General features: G+C 40.5%; 1 protein-coding gene across 6 annotated transcripts in view; it reads left to right on the plus strand.

Annotated features, from left to right (window-relative positions):
- The first annotated feature begins 2,064 nt into the window (after positions 1 to 2,064).
- The window catches only part of DLGAP1 (DLG associated protein 1), a 938,748-nt gene continuing 919,909 nt past the window's right edge, over positions 2,065 to 20,903 (plus strand). For 4 of the 6 annotated variants that reach the window (XM_004605986.2, XM_055129438.1, XM_004605987.2 and 1 more), the window contains exon 1: positions 2,728 to 2,958. The gene's annotated coding sequence lies outside the window, so the exon portion shown is untranslated. Of the gene's footprint in view, positions 2,165 to 2,727; positions 2,959 to 3,378; positions 3,531 to 20,903 lie in introns of those variants that run through there. The other 2 variants (XM_055129437.1, XM_055129435.1) reach the window with 2 other exon arrangements.

Genomic DNA, 20,903 nt, shown 5'->3' on the forward strand with positions numbered 1-20,903 from the left:
AATGTGGGCACCTGTGGAATTTTCAGGTGGATTTGCCCAGCACATCTTTATGAAATCTAAGTAAAAGGTTTAGCTACTATTTTTATTAAAGATTATTTTTGTATTTATCTATTGGGACACACCTGGTGGTGTCCAGGGCTTACTCCTGGCTTTGAACTCTGAGATCACTTCTAGCGGGCTCAGAGGACAATACTGGGGGTTGGGGGTGGGGTGGGAGGGAAGGTGTATCAGGAATTAAACCTTAGTCAGTTGTGTGCAAAGCAAGAGCCCTACCCATTGTACTATCTCTCTGACCCTCCAAGTCATCGTTTAAATGGTATTTATCACGAATCACGAAATCCCGTTAATCACTGATTTCTCGGGTGGGCTCAGTAACATCTTATTTCGTCCTTTCCCAGAGATCTTAGAAGTCCATCTTGACTCGACCCTCCTAACTGTGCACTGGGGGCTCTTCAGGATCAGGGGAATGAAATCCAGCTCCCAGAAGCCTATGATATCTTGTAGCCTATTTCTCCCTCTGGGAGAAACTGGCAGTCTTCTGAAAGTTTCCTGGCCACACGGGACAGCCTTGCAAGCTTCCCATGGTGTATTCATATGCTAAATCCAGTAACAAGCTGGATCTCATTCCCCTGACCCTGAAAGAGCCTCCAGTGTGACATCCTTGGGAGGGCGGAGTCAAGAGAGACTTCTAAGATCTCAGGGAAAGGACGAAATGAGATGTTACTGAGCCCGCCCGAGAAATCGATGATTAATGGGATTTCGTGATCATGTTGAAAATTTATCTAGATCACATCATACTTTCTTTGATATGGGTAGTAAATCCAGGTGGACATTTTCTATTCATTCAAGGAAACAAATATTTCTCCCCTATTCTAATATGGCCAGTCAAATGCTTTGATCTACAATCTAGAATCTGAAATCAGCCCTGGGCTTGGAAGAAAGTGTTGGTATTTCACTATGTTGATTGTGCCACATCAAACCATATAACTTGGGTTCTTTTTTCTTCTAACTTCTACTATTACCTACACTCATGCCTTCTTTTAGCATTTCTCAATTCTAGAAGCTTTTAATATCTTTCTAATACATTGCTTTTGTTGTTAGTCAAATTAGAATTCTGGCATTTTCAGTGAGAAAATCCACAGTAGTAGCATTACTTAGATCGTATTGCTGCTAGGTGAAAGGCATCATAATAATTTTGTGAGAAAATGTATTTACCTCTTTAAGTAATATTATTTGTATCCTCCAGATTTGATGAAGGGTCTGGCAGTACAGGGCCTTTTTAAATGACCTCATTAAAAATTCAATGGCTTAAATACATTTACAAATATGGAAGGCAGGGTAGTTTCTTTTTCAGATTATAAGGCAATTTTATTTGTGTCTGTGCTTTGCCTTTTGGTGGCAACTTATCTGAAGGTTAGTGTTCTAAATAGTCACTTGAATTGGCTGGGAGTATCTTTTAGAGCTTTTTTAAAGCATTGGAAATGGTGATAGTTAATATTGAGAGAATTCACCACTGTTTCTTTCAGTGTTTCGTGGTTTAAATATTTTTTCCTCTTCAATGGAAAATCACTCAGTGAAGTTGCAGAAGAGCGATTATTTATCTGAGTCATATTTTTATGGAACTGTCTATCACTTTGCATTTTCAGAAGTGTTTTCTCTAAAAAGAATTTTCTATTAATATTTATAATTAGCTATCACACAAAGCAGATGCTAAATTTTATGCTCTAACTTTATAGATACAATTATATAAAGAAGATTGTATACTTTTTGGGCATAATGTTCTGTCTGAGAGCTATAGAACAAAGAGCATTCTCCATTCAAATACACATTCTTTTTTGAGCAGAAGGCAACAGGAAGATGGTGATTAACCCTGATTATCTTAACGAGTATCATCCAGAACGCTTGTGTTTCAGTAGCTCAACTCTCCGTAATTTGATTGGCTTTTTTCTCTCTCTGACCCACATCTCAGTTCACCTCTTCACATCATTTATCTCTATTCTTACTTTGAAGTCACGTGGATTTTTCCTATTTTCAGAGCACGTAGAGATGCGGTCGGTCCTTGAGTTTATGCGACTGGGACTGGCTTCCAAAATGCAATTGGGTAGGAGTTCGCCGAGGTCAGAGTCAGGAGGAAAAGGGTCTCACTTTTCTAAATTATCTGTAGGTAAGCAGCATATATGCATGCCTGAATACACACACGCATGCACGCATACACACATGCCTTGCATGCACACAAAAATCCCTATGCACATACGCGCATGTTCTGTAATCGAATTCAATCTTCCAGCCCGGTCTTTGTCAAGATAGGGAGACTCGGGCGCAGAGGAGTAACACTCGAAAGTAATCAAGATGGCTTGGAAAGTGGGTCCTGGTGAGTCGGGGATTCTCTCCCCGGGAGATTGCTTCTGAACGATTCTAGTAGGGACAGGAGATGGGTCCGCCAGCCCGCCGCGCCCCTCGGCGGCGGCCGCCCGCTAGAGGAACTGTTGGAAGTTCCCGTCTCCCCTCTTCGGAGACGCGGTGGGAGCCGGGCTGGCAGCAGGGGCGGCGGAGCTGCGCCGGGGAACGGCCGGGGCACGCCCACCGCAGCCGGCCGCCTCCGGCTGCATCCCGGGATGCGGGGCTCGGCGCGCGGGCCCCGGCGGTGCAGCTGCCGCCCACGGCCCAGCCCGCAGGCCGGGGGCGCGGGCGCACGTGCGGGGACAGGCCGGGAGCGGCGCGCGGTTGGCTGCGGGCGCGGGGGTGGGGCGGGGGCCGCCGGGCTCCTCCTCCCCGCGCCTTAACCTGCACCCGGGCGGGTGGCCGGCCCAGCCTCGCCGCCCAAGCGGCCGCCGTGGCGGCTTCTCGGCTCCCCGCCCGCGCCTCGCAGCGAGGTTCCCCCTCCTCTCATCGCCCCCTACTCCGAGGCTAGCGGGACCGAAGGAGCGACGACCCGAGCGAGGCCGGACTGCGGGCCAGGTAATGCGGGGCTGGGGGCGCCCCCGGGAGGCTGCTGCCAGCCCGCCCCTGGGGCACTCCGGGAACCCAGGGCCCTGGGAGCGACTCTCGGGCCGGCGGTGGTCGCGGCTCCTCCCGAGGGGCCCGGAGGGCACGGATTTCCAATTGCGCCAGGGTCCGGGATGGGGGAGGGGAGACGAACCCCGCTCCGCGTCCTCCCGGGCAATTTCACACGCCCCCTGCACCCCAACCCTGAATGCACCTTGCAGGGGAGGCGGGGGCTTCCACGGATGGGATCTCGCCTCCGACTGCCAGGTCATTGGGGAAGCAAGTTGTTGCACTTGTTTTTGAGGTGACATTTTGGTGGATAGAGAGCTTCGTCCGGGGTGTGTATGTATGTGTGTGTGCGTGTGTGCGTGTGTGGTGGCGCGCGCGCAAAAGAAACAGCCCGAGAAGCAGAGACACAAAGGGAGACGCGGAGACACCGAGATAGAGACAGAGACGCACACGCACCAGGACCGGGGCCAAGGGGGAGGTCACTGGAGTGTCGCTCTCCGCCCGCCAGCGACTCCCGTGGCGAGCAATGAGACCGGGTATGGAACGAATTGAATGAGCGGGGCTGGCAGCGACCCCCGGAGCAGGGATCTCTCCTCGGGGCCGGGAGCTAACAAATTGCACTTTCATTGACGGCCGCTGCAGCTGCGGGAGGGGCGTTGGGAGGGCCGCGCGGGGGATGAAGACCCTGCATTGAGGCCGTGAGAAGGGGCGGCCCGGGGCGCGGGGGGGCCCCCCCGCTCCGCACGCTGATGCCCGTGCCGGCCCGCGGCTGCCAGGCGCTCTTCGCTCCCTGCCGCTTCTGCTGCGGAATTTTCTGAGATCCGGGCTGGTGAGGAGCCAGAGGGAAGGGGTGTGAGGTTGCAAGAGGGCCTGGGCCGGGCGGCAGGTGGGAGGTTATTTCTTTGGGGGCTCAACCAGGACTGTCCACTCGTGACACTGTGAGCCTAGCTCGAGCTGGTGGGATGGGGTGGGTAGAGATGGTTGTTCTCGACTGGCCCTGGCAGAACCCGGGAAGTTAGGAAATTGAAATGAAGTTATCGAATTGCAGCGGTGAAAGCCATCTCGGGAGAGCAGCCTTGGCTTTTGTCCGTGAATGGCTTTGTCGAGCAGGGATGGGGCCACCTGAGTTGTCAAAGTCATACATTGGGATGAGGACTCTTTAGACCAAGGAAAGCGATTTTAGATCCAAGGCAGCATCTTGCAAATTATTTTGGCCACAAAGGAAGCTAACTGCCCTTTGAAAGCTATATATAGCACAACATCCAACTTTCTATTGGCGTATGAAATTTTGCACATAGAACAGTAATCTTTCTCAAACTTAAATAGAAATGACATGAAATCGAGAAATGGTACAAGTACCCTAATTTATTTAATGCCAAAAGGATAAAAATTTTCTTTACTGAAAATTAAAAAAAAAAGCCCCCAAGAATGAAGTATAAGTAACAAACATTTAGGTTATAAAAACTGCCCATGGTTCTCAAAATTAATATTCTGGGAAGTCAGCTATCAGTATCTTTGTTATTAATTTCCTTTGGACTTATTAGCTCAGTTACTGCCATGAAATCACTGCTCTGGAATACTTTTAGTTGCAGATCAAAATTTTTGTGGCTTTGCTTTTCAATGTACTAACTCAATTATGACAAAATATTAGTTACCTGCATGTGAAAAGATCTGGATGCATTTGCAAATATAGAATATGCTCTAACAGTTTTTCTGTCTCTCTTCCTAAGGATCATCTGCTAAGTCCAGTTGGCCAAATAAATAAAATATTTATAAGTAGATTCACAAGCAGAATACTGACAGATTAAATTGTTAGATTCTTTAACAAACTATGAAGTATGTTTTTTCCTGATAAAACTTTTAAAATCACACAGCAATTGTGCTTTTGGGGGAAATAATAAATCCATAAGTATGACACATGGGAAAGCTTTTCTTGGTTTAACAATTTTTGGGGGGTTATGAGACACACCTGGGACTGTTTAGGATTTTCTCCTGGCTCTTCCTTCAGGGAATCACTCCTGGTGGGGACCTAGTGGAGTGCTGGGGATTGAACCTGTGTCACTCATGGGAAAACAAACACATAATCCACAATACTGTCTCTTCAGCTCCTGGTTTGGCCTCTCTTAATTTCTTTTTCAACATAAACTATTCTTCTAGTACTGAACCTTGATACAGGACATCAACAATTATTGAAAGCAAGAAGTTCTTCTCAATATGCTAAGTAGCCTATATAGAAAAAAAAATAGTCTAAAGCTAAGCAATGCTCTATTTTCTAAATTCTTCTAAGTGTCCTTTTGATTCAAACTTGGCAAAAAAATTGCATGTACTTGAACTCTATTAGATGTCTTTGTTCCATATAGCCATGCAGATTGATTATTTTATTTTTTAATAAAAAATTAAAAGTGGGAAGAGGGGAATTAAATTTTAATTGCTCATTTAGAGATTAGATAGAATGGTAATGATTTTAGCTACAACTTAAAAAAATAACCTATTTTTTGTGTAGCAACTTATTTATGAAAACAATTCAGCATTTTGATTTAGATTACATTTAAAATTTCAAAATAGGAAATGATATGTAACTATTTTTATAATTAGGACCCATTATAGATTCAGATATCTTCAATCATTTCCATAGATAATGCCATCTTTCATTACAGCAACTCTGTCCCATGTAAAAGGATATTTTCTTGTAGGAAGCATTCAATTGGAAGACTTTATGAAGAATTCATCACTATAGAAACCAATCTTGCCTTTTTTTCTTAATTAAAAAAATAATGTAGTTGTAATGACAAAACATAGTTTTATTATTTTCTTTGGTAACTTTTCTCTTTTTGTTTGGTAACTGCTCTACTAAACTCAGGAAGCCTAAAAGGACTCTTGAAAAATCTAAACACTTTTCTCCAATTCTCACCTCTCATACTTCAAATCTATTCTGTGGTGTGCTGTTCTCTTAGTACATTTTTGTTTTAAAGTAGCGCAATCACCAGCAGCTTTTTTCTGGCTTTCTGAAAATAATGTGTGCTGTCAAGACACTCACAAGTTCAAAAGCATCCCGTAGTGTGTGTTAGCGCATCTATTGCTGAAAGATTCTAAGAACTTATAATTCGGCTTTGGGAAAGAGAGTTGAATTATTTTATTGGTTTCCAAATAACTTTCTTCTTTTTAGTTTGAGGCCTTTTTAGCCTGATTCCCATTATGGCTTGGTAAAGGTGACTCCTTGATACATGACCTGTCAGGAATTGCTGTGGTTGTCGTTTCTAGGAAGTTCCAAAATACTCTTATACAACAGAGATTATTTATTTTGACTTGGGGTCATAGCCAGTGGTGCTCAGGGACTAGCCTGTTTGTGGTTTGGGGACCATCTGATGTGCTGGGGATTGAATTAGGGTCAGTCATGTACAAGGCAAGCACCTTGCTCCCTGTACTATCTCTCTGGCCCCAACAGAAGAGGATTTAATACTGATCTTTAGTTATTCACTGTAACTTATTATGCAGTATAATTATTCTATGAGATACCAAGTATCAGTTCCTTTTTTCCCCAATGCTTGACTATTTGGCTTATGCAAATAAGAATAGTGTATATTATGTGCCACATAGATAAAACTATGTTTTGTCATTAATGTTGCATAATAATGACATGTGTCATTACTAAATAAAGCATTAGCCATTTATATATACTGGCTCCAGATAGAGCAAGTGTTGCTACTTATTCTGTAACCTTACATACAACTCACAAATCTGCAAAGCAAAATGTGGTTGTGAATAAGAAAAATGGGGTGTTGATAGGTTAAAAAGATATGTAGTCTCTCTTTGAGGTCTTTTCTTCATCACTCTAATTGCACAAAGATTGGCAAGTACATAAAGTGATGGTATTCCGTAGAGACTCTTGATTCAGCAATTTTACATCCTTCATTGTAGTAAACTGTAAGAGCCAGAAAAGTGGAATAGAGTGATAATTGGGAGGTATCTTCTTCCTTAATTTTTTTTTCTTGTTGGCATTTCCTTTTTTGTGTAGAAGTTACTGATCACTAGAAAAGAACTGACACCCACTTTGGAGGACTATGCACCTCCAGGTTCCTCATACATAGATGTATGGCTCAGATTCCTGGGCCTTTTCTTGTGGATATGAGATCCAGAATAACTGAGATGCTTTGCTCCATTTGGGTTTGTTATACACCAGATATCAAGGCTGTTGCTCTACTATGAAAATGCAAGTTCTCATCAATATGTAATTTGATGTAAACTGAACTGCTTGTTATTTATAGTCATTTATCATTATTTGCTTGCGTATGATCATTGACAACTTTTAGCTCCTCCTTCCCTCAATGATTTTTGGATCAGCCTTGTGAGCCATAACACAAAAGCAAGTGTATTTGGGCAGTGTTTAAGCTATCCAAACTTGCTAGGTTTTCTTAGTATTCGACATGATGGTGACCTTGTTTAAGTCTTGGACAAGCAATTGGAAGAGGAGAGCCGGATTGGCACATGCTTATCTCCCTAGTTTAGACATCTCCATCTACAGCAGAAAGGCTCTGAGACATTAACTGGCTCCCTCAGGCGGCTCGTGGGAAGGTCTCTCTCTCTTTCTCTCTGGGCATAGATCCAGCTTTGCTGCTTTACTCTATGACACGGTTTTGGCTAATTTGAAAGCATCTGCTAGAGTAACTTCCCTTTTAATTCTGCTACTAGAGAACATTTATGAGTGTATGATAAGAGAACTGGCATTAACCCTCATTCTTACCTCATGATTATACCCTTTCCCTGGAGACCCTTTCTTTCTTGGTTTCAGTCTCAGTGGAAACTCAGTATGAAGTCTATTTCCGGACTACAAATTTCCCTGCTAGATATCACGGAGATGTCTTTACAAAACACACGCTGCAGTTTCAGAGGAAAATGGCATTTTGATCTTGTCTCAGACTTTGCAAACAACTGTTCTTTGATATGATTCATCTTACTACTCTAGCAAAAAGGCAAGGCACCGTCAGCTGCTTCAAAGTTCTCCCAGACATGAATCCAAAAGAAAGTCATCTTTTATTCTCTCAAACGGGGATGCTCTCTCCGATTTAGAGCTGGGGAGGGCAGCTGGGGAAACGAAGCAGTGACACAATTTATTATGTGAAAGCTTGCCTAAGCAGTTCAGATGAGACTCACTTGACTGTAGCTTCTGTGAACAGGATAAAAAAATACCTCCCCACACTCAGAATGATTTTTTACACTATCTCGTCTCCTCCAGATCTCAATTGAAAGTCATTTAGTCAGCAAAGCTCCCCAGTTGAATGTGGTTTTAGTACTTTATACTTTTTTTCCCACAGTGGTCTTATAGTAAATAATTGTGTTGACTTTTGTAATGATCCAATCTGCCTCCCCACAGAACTGAATTGTGTATTCTAGAAGATCAAAATCAAAATATAGGATGCTCACCCAATATAACTGGGCACTTATGAAGGGTTCAATGAACACTGGCTGAGTGACTGAAGGAATGTAATGAGTTGAGTGCTGATTTGCACTGCAACTATGTAAGGATCACTGAGGACAGTATTATATGACTTGAATGGACTCTCAAGCTTTCACAAACTTGGCATTCTTGGGTACTAGGTTTTCTCTCCTAATACCTGGAAAACAACATGACTAACATGTGATGGTGGTGCTAAGTTTCCTTCTGAAGGAACCTGCAGATGTCTACTGAATAAAGGGGAGTTCAAAATAAAATAAGGATTAAAGAGAAGCAAAACAAAACTCCCATCATTCTATTCCATATCCTGCTAAAAATAAGCATATTAATAGTTAAACCAGCCTACTTTCCTGTATCTTAAATTTATTTTGGCTTTCAAGACTTGGTACCCCATAGAGTTGAAATTCGCCTTCTTGTGCCTCCGCTAAATTGGATACTTATTTATATCTTGGTTTTGTATTTCATTTTCTCTTTATGTGCAGTAAGATCATAAGCATAAAGTGATAACAGAGCCAAAGTCTTCTGTAGGATTTGCCTCAGGAGAGGATGCAGATGTTCACTGGGGATTGAGATTGAAGCACTGTATCAGATCATAGGGAAAAGAGATCAATACAGAAGGGATGGGGGTTGGATGGTATAGAAGTTTTTACAATGGATTGTCTTACATGAGGTTGATTTTTCTATACGTATTTGTGATGTGCATGGAATCATTCTTGTTCAAAGGGATATAGAAATTTCAGGCCTATAGATATATCTCTGAGGGTTTTTTTGTTGTTTTGTTTCATTTAATTTTAATTTTGGTTTTGGGGCCACACCTGGCAATGCTCAGGGGTTACTCCTGGCTCTGCACTGAGGAATCACTCCTGGCGGTGCTCAGGGGATCATATGGGATACCAGGAAATAAATCTGGGTCAGGGAATGCAAAGTAAGTTCCCTACCTGAGGTATTATCTCTCCAGCCCCTGTTGTTTTGCTTTAAAACTGATTTCTGACCAGGTATGTAATCTAGTTAACTCAGTGATTATTGTAATTTTGAATGCTTTGGTGAGATAATGGACCACAACTTTGTGAATTGGGTCCTTGCTTTAACTGTTAGATCTGTTGTTCAGCCTACAAAAGTAAGATTCAGTCTGCGTGTGGACATAACCCCTATATTTCAGAACTTGAGATTATAGTTCTTAAAACTTGCCTTTATTGATAATGTAAAATATTTCGCTTTGATAAAAAATCCTAAGGTATCTAGATAATAAACGTCAAATTTTCTCTTGTGTATGTGCTAGTATGGAGAATATCAAAGTACAAATACAGTTCAAATCTGTGGGAAGTTTAAAATCTAAAGGATAAGAGTAACATGCTGGAAATAATTGGTAAGAATGTGTTACAGAATAAAACAAAATGCTCAATACTTGGGACCACTCACATTTAATGATTTTTGGTGAAGGAGCTGAGCTCACAAAAAATAGGATTGTAGTGGACTGCTTCATAAAAATGATAATATTTAGCTGAAAATGAAATGAAAATGAAAATCTGAAGTTTCTCATGGATAGGTAAGAGTTAAACAGGAATACAGGGAAAACTTTTAAGGCAAGGCAAAACATTTTCTGAGACTTGCAGCTAAACTAACTTGGCATAGCACATTCCTGGTTCGTGGAGATGTTTCTGCCCCCTGTCTCCTCTGGTGAGTTTTCATTAGACTTGGAGATGAATTTCATTGAGTAGGAAAGAGACAACATGTTGAGGATTTTAATGGCTTTAGAAAAATAATACTAATTTTTATTGACTCATCACCATATAATATTATAGCTATGTCTAGTATGTATTGTTGAAATCAGTACATTCCCTTTATCTTGATTGATGCCCCAGCTTCTAGCTTTCCCCTTTTCCTTCTGGTTACTTCTAATTTGCCTTTTAGTCCAAGAGATTGATTTTTGTTTCCATTTAGTTCATTTGGTTTATTTTTTTGTTGGCTACATGTGAGAACTCACCTGGTGTTGGTCTTTCTCCACCTGGTTTGCTTCAGTTAGCATAATACACTCTAGGTCTGTTCATGATCCAGCAAATGGCAAGATTTTATCTTATGTCATGACTTAATGGCATGTCTTTTTTGGGTGGGGGGTTGGTTTCAGGGCTATACACAGCGATGCTCAGGGCTTATTCATGTTTCTGCACTCAGGGATCACTCCTGACTGTGCTCAGGGGTCCAGGTGAATGTTGGATATCAAATCGGTTGGTCCCATAACAGACAAGGACCCTACCACTGTGCTGTATCTTCAGTCCCTGTATTACATCTTTATCCATTGAGCATTCAGTGGAAACAGGTTATTTCCAGTTCTTGACTTTTGAAATAATGCTTCAATAAACAAGAGGTGCATTTATCTCTCCACATGAATGTGTCATATTTTTTGAGTAAATACCTAGACGTAGTGTAGAATTTACCTACTATTTGAAAAAAGTAGTCAGAAGTGTCATGGATTTTATAGAATTTTATAGATTCCATAGAATTTTTATCTTTAATTTTTTGAGATAGAAACTGCTTTTCACAATAGCTGCACAAACATTATTTCCAGCAGTGTATAAGGATTCCCTTCTCTCCACAGCTTCACTAACACTTGTTTCCTGTTTCATGAATAATTTCCATTCTTGTAGAAATCCAAGAATATTTAGAATTATTTGGAGGAAGGGAGGATTTGAATAGGCAGTGATATGAAAAAGTGGCCTCTTGGACTGGCAAAATCAATCTGCTTTCATATTGGCACAGAGAGAAGCAGTAGGAGACTGACACTGAGCAATTCATTCTGAGAACAAAGTATAGAGAAATCTAAATGAGAAAAACAAACTTGAAATATTTTGAATAACATTCAAATACTGTCACTGTCATCCTGTTGCTCATCAATTTGATCAAGTGGGCACCAGTAACGTCTCTCATTGTGAGACTTATTGTTACTGCTTTTGGCATATCAAATACACCATGGGTAACATGCCAGGCTCTGCCATGCGGGCAGCATACTCTCGGTAGCTCACCGGGCCCTCCGAGAGGGGTGGAAGAATTGAACATGGGTTGGCTGCGTGCAAGGCGAACATCCTACCGTTGTGCTATTGCTCCAGCTCAACATTCAAATAATACTTGAAATTTTTCTTCTTTCACCAAGTGCCACTGTTATAACTATTCTTTCTCTTTGAATATAATATTGTGAAGTGTTTTAGTTGTAGCATAGACATTAATAAGTATTAAAGATATTTGTAAATTCTTCCCAGATTATATGTCATTGCACATACTGTTGATACTTCTAGAGTAGTGTCTTCAAACATCTTCCCCTTGTGGGAGGGGAGAGAGAGAGGGAGGGAGACAGAAAGATAGGGAGGGGGAGGGGGAAGGAGGGGGAGAGAGGGGGAGAGAGGGGGAGGGGGAGAAAAACAGCAGGTAAGGCACTTCTGTTGCCTTTGGCCAATTTCAGTGCAATGCCTGGAATCCCCATGGGCTCCTGGGCATTGCCAGTAGTGATCCCTGAGTATAAAGGCCAGAAATACTATTAGCTATGACAATTCCCAAAAAACAAACTATGTCAAAAGCAAACAAACAGATTTCCCTTTAACTGTAATTTGTTTTTCATTTTGTTTTGTTGGGGACTGTAAAAAATTACAAAGGTGGCACACGCGGGAGGGGGAAACAATGTGTGTTGTTATTCTGTTGTCCGAGGGCACTGGGGGCAGTTCTCTTTCACACATGCTGTTCGCGTTCGGTATTCTCGAGCAGCTGTGTATGGACTAGCTCCTTGTGCTCTGCTTGCTTCTGTGTGTGCCGCTGTGTCTCTTCTGTCTGTCTCTCTGTCAAGGTTTCTGTAGTTTCTCCTCTGGTCTCTTCTGACCTCTCTCTGTCTCTGCTTCTGTGTCTTCTTCTGTTTCGTCTCCGCTTCTGTGTCTTCTTCTGTCTCTTCTCAGTCTCCTGCCCTGCTTCTGTGTCTTCTCTGTTCTTCTCCTATGTCCTCTGGTGTGTCTTTCCGTTCTTCTCCCATGTCCTCTTGTGTGTCTCCCCTCTGTCTCTTCTGTCTTCTTCTGTCTCTCCTGTCTTCTGTCTCCCCTGCTTCCCCCACAGTCTTAGTTTATATAGCAAATTACATATGGTGGTAACACAAAGGTGGCTTGAACATTAACAAATCAACAAAGAAGGGTAAGACCATTTCTCGAGGAGATTAACAAAATCTCATCTAAGGAGATTACTAGGAAATCTGTTCAAGGGTGAGGTCCAAACAAGGGTAGGTGCCTTTCTTCCTTCCTCAGCTAATAATCAGTTTAAATAGTTATAGCATATTTACTTCTAATATTTCTAGCAATGTCATTCTGTATGAGCTTAGTAAGAGATATATCAGACTTAAAGTTTGGTTCTTCCTGAGGACATTCACTATATATTCCAGACCACAGTCCTCAGGCCAGGTTAGTCTTCCTAACCCCAGGAGGATCTTAGTCTCATTGTTACTTTTGGATCATGACAGCATTTGTCTATGACCATGCTCTCAACTCATAGTTGAGTACTGTGTCACTTTGGTCTGGCGCATTTTGATCCTAGGGTAGCTCACAGCTTGCCCTGGGTCCATTCTGTTCCTTGTTGGGACTCTGCTTTTGGGGTACTAGGAACTAAGGGCAACTGAGTTGAGAAATCAGATGTCTGGGAGTAAATATTATTGGAGTCAATAAGCTCCCAAATTACAAAGAATATTATTAACTGTCTTCCTGTGTCCATACAGATAGGACATTGCTTTAAAGTAAACTAAGTTCCCTGCAGCAAGGCTAAAAAGACAAACCCCATGTTATCCTACAGGGATCCACACCTAGCAGTGCTCAGGGGCTCTGCCAGGAATTATTACTGGCAATGGTAGGGAATCATATAAGATGCCAGGGATTGAACCCTAGTCAGCCATGTTCAAGGCGAGTACCATACCCACTGTATTGTCACTCCAGCTCCTCCAACTGTAATCTATATATGAAACTTTGTGTATTACTCATCACATCTCTTAATAGATTATTTTTATGCATTAAACCTACATTATATTGTTGTTCTGATGTTTTAAAAATTATGTATATAGTAACATGGTCTTTGCTTCTATTGATTTGTGTGATGATGTGCATAGATAATATCATTCATTTTTACTCTTCTATGGTATTCTAGTGTATAATATGTGATTATGTTAATCTTTTGGCATTCATGGTATTTTCTAAATAGCTGCTGTGACCAGTCAGAAACACATTTTTTTGTGCTAACTAAAGTGTGATACCTTAAGGTATCTTTTACAAGTAGCATTTCAGGATGGTGGAATTTGTTTCATTTTCTTCTACTTATTTTTTATAGGGGCTACACCAGGTGGTGCTTGGTAGGGTCTAGGGTGACTCTGATGTTTGGGCTCTGTGTTGTTGGTGTAGGCCTGACAGTTGGGTGGATCACCCTGTGGTTTTATGGGTGTCACGTGGTACTGGGGATGAAATTTAGGCCATCACAGCTGCTAGGTATGTTCTCAACCACTCGAGCCATCTCCCAAATCTTTACATTTTCTATTTATCAGTCTTGTGGATGTGAATAGGTATATTCTTGTAGTTTTATTATATTGTTCCCTAGCTGATTGTTAGTAATGCGTACAATTATTTTCTTCTCTTATTTAGCACTTAGTTTTCTGGGGAATGCCTCTTTGCACATATTGTCTTCTTATATGTGTTGTCTACTTTTCTCTGCTTTTAAAATTCAAAACCTCATAGATTTATGAGTTCTTTAGATATTTGCAATGCCTGCCTGACTTCTGTTCATTAATATGCATTTAATTGATCTTTCAGATAGTGGATTTAGTGATGTCTTTGCGTGAAAAAATATTTTAAACTTTAAAGTCTAAAGTTTAAATTACTTTAAACTTTAAATGCAATTTTTATTCTTTTTATAGCACAGATCTTATTTAAAGAAAGTCTATTTTTTCCTAATCCATAATGATAAAGGTTTAATTCTTCTATATATCATGAATCAATGAAGTTTTATTCTCACAGTTCTTTGTAACTTTCTTCTCACGGTCATTTTACATCTGAACAAATCTTGTAACTTCTCTTGGTCTCAGTATCTTCCTTAGTAAGTTATAGATGTAGTTGTACTGAATGAATTCTACTGCTGCCACTGCTCAGTTATAGGATTTTATTATTTATAGTACTTTAGCCTCCTGGGTCCCCTTCTTCCGATTAAACTTTCATACAGATTCACTGTTCCAAGAGGCTGTCAAAGTCTTACAGTTTGTCATTATGACCATGAGGGTCAGAATTCCTTCCATTTTCTTTCCTTACATCCTCTTCACCCCCACTCCCAAATCTGAGCACATTCAGCTGTGGTACCCTCCAATGTGAGTGGGACAAATACAGGAAGTCACAGCTGCCTCCAGTGTCGCTTAGCTTCACTTCTTAATTAATCCCTTACATCAAACCTGTTTTCCACTATGACCGCCCCTGCTCATCAGGACTGTGCTATTCTGGCAGTTCTTTCTTCTTTTGTTTCTTTTCCTGTATTTAAATTCTATCGACTTGACAGTTGCTAACAGCAGATTTTCCGAGGAGTAGGACAAGGAGAGTCAGGGATATTCTTTTCTTTTCGTTTCCTTCTAGAAAGTTTGTTTTACTGCAGTGAGCATAGATTTCTTTGAAAATAATAGGTTAAAACCTTTTATGTCCTCCAAAATCCAGCCAGATTTCACCATGCACTGGAGTCTGCGATTTTCCCTCACCAGGGTAAATTTTCACTGAATTCCAGCCGTTTCCATCTGGACCATTTAATTTATGATATCTATTTTATATAAATACTCCTAGATTTTTAGATTCTTTAAGCGATGTTTGGCTATCTGATTTTTTTCTCCCTATGCAGTAACTCTATTTTGTATATTTGATTTTTGAAACTATTTTGAACATAACCCATCAGCAACTAGGAAATATTACAAATCATTTGCCTTTTATTTAAATGATAAAATTTGAAGTGTTACGGGTGTTTTTTTGTTGGGCAGTGTAAACAGATTTGTGATGGTAGCACAAATCTGGGCTTTATTCAGGAGCATCATTTCCCTCCATCTCCACCCACCAATCTGATTGTATTTTACTGAGTCATCTAACTAGCTAGATAACTTTGGACAAGATAATTAAATGTTCTGAGTCCAGTTCTCTCATCCAAAAATGAGGATAATTAAATGGACATATCAGAGGTTTTTTTTAACAAGATTAAATGAGTCAACCTATCTAAATATCTAATTTAATGGTGTGCCATTAGTAAATGTTATTAACAATATATATTATATATATACTCAAAAAATCTGCCAACTATCTGTTTTGTTTTGTTTTTGGTCACACTTTGAAGAGCTCAGGGCTTAGTTTTGACAGCCCTCAGGGTAGCATATGAGGTGCTGAGGATTGAACTCAGGTTGGCTGTGTGCAAAGCAAGAGCCCTGCCCACTGTACTGTCTCTGTCCCCTGCCATTTATTTATTTATTTATTTATTTATTATCAAACTAGCATGACATAGGTAATTTAAAAGTTGCTTATTTAGTCATGAAATATTTTTCCTCTCCTATTAAAATTTCCTGAACTGGAGAGATAGCACAGCAGGTAGGGTGTTTGCCTTGCACGCAGCCGACCCGGGTTCGATTCCTCGGTCCCTCTTGGAGAGCCCTGCAAGCTACCGAGAGTATCCCGCCCACACTACAGAGCCTGGCAAGCTACCCGTGGGTGTATTTAATATGCCAAAAACAGTAACAACAAGTCTCACAATGGAGACATTACTGGTGCCCGCTAGAGCAAATTGATGAACAATGGGACAACAATGCTATGACAGTGCGACAGTGAAGTATGAGCAAATCGATGAATAACAGGATGGGATGGCAGTCCAGTGCAGTGCTGCTCAGAACACATATTGATTAAGGCAAAATGGATTGAAGAAAGTCATCAAGAGGCCAACTAGAAAGAGGTAGTTAGTCATTTGATCCTAAAAGAAAAAGCTTGAGCATTGGCAAACGAAGCATGCACACCTTCTGACTGCTTCCGCTCTTTGCTCTATGGACCTTATTTTACAATTCTTGTTACAACTTTTACAAAGATTGTGAAATTATCAAAATGTCCAAGAATCAAGTTTTAATATACTGTATGATGGGCGAATGATGCTGTCCATTGTACCATTTCTTTTAATTCTCAGGCTTTGTTTGGCAGTTTAAAAACTCTGTAACATTAAAAAATTCAATAAAAATTAAATATATGAGAAAATATTTCTAAATATGTCATCTGCTCTATTGTAATTGTAATCCCTTCAACGGCCAACATCCAGAGACTATAAAACCAAGCTCCCGGAAGAGAGTGATGCAGAGTCTCTTTCCCCCGTGCCTGGCTGTCTTCATCAGGGCCCTTCAGAGGGGATGGGCTGAGTTTCCCTCCCCGCCTCGAGCAGTGCCCTGGCAACCAAAGACCACCAGACCCCAGCCACAGACATGTGCAAGACCCCTCTCCACACATTTGGACGAGCCTCACTCATGAAGGAACCGGCAGAGAAACCCAGGTGTGCGGGACCTGGGGTTCAGATCTCCAAGCCTGCTCAGATTGGGTCTGGGCCTCCTCCACCCAGATCCCCCTTTTTCCAGTAGCTAGGTGGTCACACCCACAAACTGCCCCCAGTGCCTTGTAATCCTATCAATGGTCAACATCCAGAGACTTTAAAATCAAGCTCCCGGAAGCAACATCTTATAGCCAAGTTTTGCCCCTCAGAGAACCTGGCAAGCAACTGTGAGTCTTCCTGCCTGTATGGAGATCCTGGCAAGCTCCCCGTGGCATATTCATATGCCAAAAACAGTAACAATGATGAGTCTGATGCCCCTGACCCTGAAAGAGCCTCCAATGTGGCACTGTTGGGAAGGACAAGTAAAGAGAGGCTGCTAAAATCTCAGGGCTAGGATGAATGGAAACGTTACTTGGCTCACTGGAGCAAATCGAGGATCAATGGGATGAGAGTGCAGTGATGGCATCTGCAGTTTGTAAAGGACTTAGCAGAGGTAAATCTTTACCAGCAAGGACAAAAATTGTACCTGTTGATTTGGTTGGAAAATTCAGTGGGTTTTTCATTAAAGGAAATGTCTGGGAAGTTATATCTAGATTGTTTGGTCTTAAAACATTATTTTTTAATCTTTTAAATCTAGATTATGATTAATGGAGATAAATATGAGGCTTAAAGTACTTGCTTTGCTTGGGGTTAACACCATTTTAATCTCTGGCCCGGTATATGATCCCCTGAGCATCACTAGGAGTAATCCCTAAACACAGAGTTAGGAGGGAGGAAACCCTGATCATAGCTGGTGTAACCCAAACCTTCTCTCCCCACTCTGCAAAAAGATATTTCTTTCTATTTGAATGTTTGAATGAAAAGTCTGCCCTAAAGACTATCCTTCTGTGAGAACCAGTTCTATAGTTTATATATCAGAGGTCTGTAGCACTGTAGCACTGTTGTCCGGTTCATCAATTTGTTCGAACAGGCACCAGTAACATCTCCATTGTGAGACTTGTTACTATTTTTGGCATATCAAATACGCCACGGGTAGCTTGCCAGGCTCTGCCATGTGGGCGGGATACTCTCGCTATCTTGCTGGGCTCTCCAAAAAGGATGAAGAAATTGAGCCTGGTTCACCCGTGTGCAAGGCAAATGCCCTACCTGCTGTGCTATGGCTCCAGTCCATCAGATGTCTATAAATTAGAAATTGAAAATAAAATGCATTCATTTATACTTGGGTCATTTGGTCATTTTTAAAAATCCATTTTAGGTCCTAAAGATGCTCATTATTGAATAAATGATAGGAATCACAAATTTATTCTTCCATTTATTCAACTATTTATTTATCAAATAAATCATACATGCCAGGTGCTATTCTAGTGCTTTGTGTTCAGTGCCATGAAAGAAAATGGACAAAAAAACAAAAGGCCTTCTCTTGTGGAGTTTACGTTTCAGTGGGCGGAAGCAGAAAACAAGTAATAAACACAGCACCTGAAATGTTGAAAAGGAATAACAGCTATAAAAAATAACATGATGAGAGGAATTATTAGAGCACTGTTCTTCGACAGATTTTTGTTATAGAAAGAAAGGAGCTTTAAAAGAAAATTCAGACTTTCTTTTGAGTGTTCTAGGCTTAAGCTCTGACAAGGCTCTGGGATTACACTTATTGCTGTGCCATTCTTTCTCTTTCCTGCTTCAATAGCAATATTATTGAGACATAGAATCCACCATATTACTACGTTGTAGCTGATTCTGGGTTCATCTTTCAACTGGGACAGAGGGCTCATATTTACAACAAATCTGGGTAATAATAATAATGCTATTCCCAATAGTAATTGCATGTTTTAGTTGCTAATCACTTAACTGTAGGCCGGTGCAGAAAGAATATCATGCTTTATAGAATAAGTTCCTAGACTACAGAAGACCATGGGTGAAGCTGATACTTCAGCCAACGTCTGTCAGTTCTTGACTAGCCTGGTACACTAGCCTGGTATTTGATTGGCACCTTAAAATGTAGAAAGAAATAGAGATAAAATAAGCGTATAATGTATGTATTCAACAACATATAGCTCTGAGTGATGCATGTCTGCTTGCCAGTAAGACATATCTTCTTGTTTTGAACTGTTTTCGAGTAATACCAGTCTTAGGAGGTAGTTACTTGGAAATTCTTAAAGTGTCATTTTCTTTATTTTTCTTTAATTCTTTCCTCTTGTTTCTTAATATCTTATATTGGGGAAATACAAAAGAAACTGAATTATTTTTCCTGAAACAGCCCTGTAGTTCAGGGTGAAGATACTTTATTCTGTAGTGCTGGTTGTAATAAAGAATCTCCATGAATCTGATTTGGAATATACAAAAACTTTTACTAATACCTTCTTTAATAAACTCTTTTTGGATACAGGCTATTTTGATGGTAGAAGGAACCACGTACAGTAATAGTTTGTGTTTGGCTTGCCCTCTGCTTTCCACCTGCCTTTTCCCACTTATCAGTGAAATTTTGTGTGACAGAGGTGAGTCTCTGTGGAACCTGCTGGGGTGACCATCTGCTTGCTCTGGGAAAATTAGTCCCTTCTTTCCAAGAAGGATCTGTCAGCTGCGAGAGAAACTTCAGCTGCCTGTTTCCCATTGAGTAATTTATTTGAAAGGATAAATGAGCACATTCTTTTAAAATAAAGAACAAACATGGATAAAGCCTGCAATAAAGACAGAATTTAGAGGACACAATCACACAAGTATTGCACACCATTTGCAAGGTCCAGCTAAGGACTTCAGTGGCACAGGTTTTGAGTGAAACCATTAAATCATTCTATCAGATACCACTGCTAAAATTATTTCATTGCTTTTGAAATGAGAATGCTTGGCAATTCAGACTTATGGATTAAAATCTTAACTCTAAATATTTAAATAGACATTGATAAATCAACATTTCATCTTTAAAGAGTTAGAGAATTCAACTGACCTATGAAATGTCAGCATCATTTTAGTTTCTTTAATTTGGGGTGTGAGATAGGGCACAGATAAGGTGAGGACTTACTCCAGGTTATGCTCATGGATCCCTCTTAGGAGATCATAGATCCTGCTGGAGATCAAAATAAGGTCAGCTGCAAGACCGATACCTTAATCTCTACAGTGTTTAGATGATCATTAACTTTAATTTTTAAAGAAAAATAGCAAGTTGATTAAGACTTTCTGCCTCTGATAAGTATTGGTATAGCATGCTTGATTAATATGTTTTATGAATTTTTCATTTTATGCAAAATTCATTTATTCATTTAATGTGAATTTCTTTTATTATAAAATCATAAAATTTCATTTATTTTATGGAAAAGTGTAAAAGAAGATGGAAATCTGTCAACCTGAATGAACTATCTATAAGTGTTCTTTTTTTTAAGCTCCTGCTGTCATTGTAGTTTCAGACAGCAGATGCATTTTTACCAGTGAAATTTCTTTAATTGTTTTCCCCACATATTGTTTTTCTTATAATTCTAATGCTTATATTTTGTTTGAAATCCCTTAGATTCTCTTCCCAAATAAAACTGAATTTTTTGTTGCATTTAGACAAACAGTGAAAATTCTAAACAAGAACTTATAAAAGTTTAATAGTGATGTTATAAACTTATTTATTAAAGATAGGAAATGCCTGGGCTAAAAACTTGACCAATTTTTAAGAACTTATTTTATTCTATTTGTTCTATTATTTTTCTTTTGGGTTCTCACCTGGTATTCTCATGTTTTTTTCCTGACTTTGAGCTCAGGGATCATTCCTGACAGTGATCGGGATCCCATATGCAAAGCCAGGGATTGAACCCGAGTTGGCTGCATGAAAGGCAAATACTCTACCCACCGTACTATCTCTCTGACTCTTGACCACTTTTTAATGTTTAGTATCTTAAATTGAAATACAAGTCCAGTTTATTTTTTA

Source organism: Sorex araneus, chromosome 2 (genome assembly GCF_027595985.1).
Source record: "Sorex araneus isolate mSorAra2 chromosome 2, mSorAra2.pri, whole genome shotgun sequence".
Lineage (NCBI taxonomy): Eukaryota > Metazoa > Chordata > Mammalia > Eulipotyphla > Soricidae > Sorex > Sorex araneus.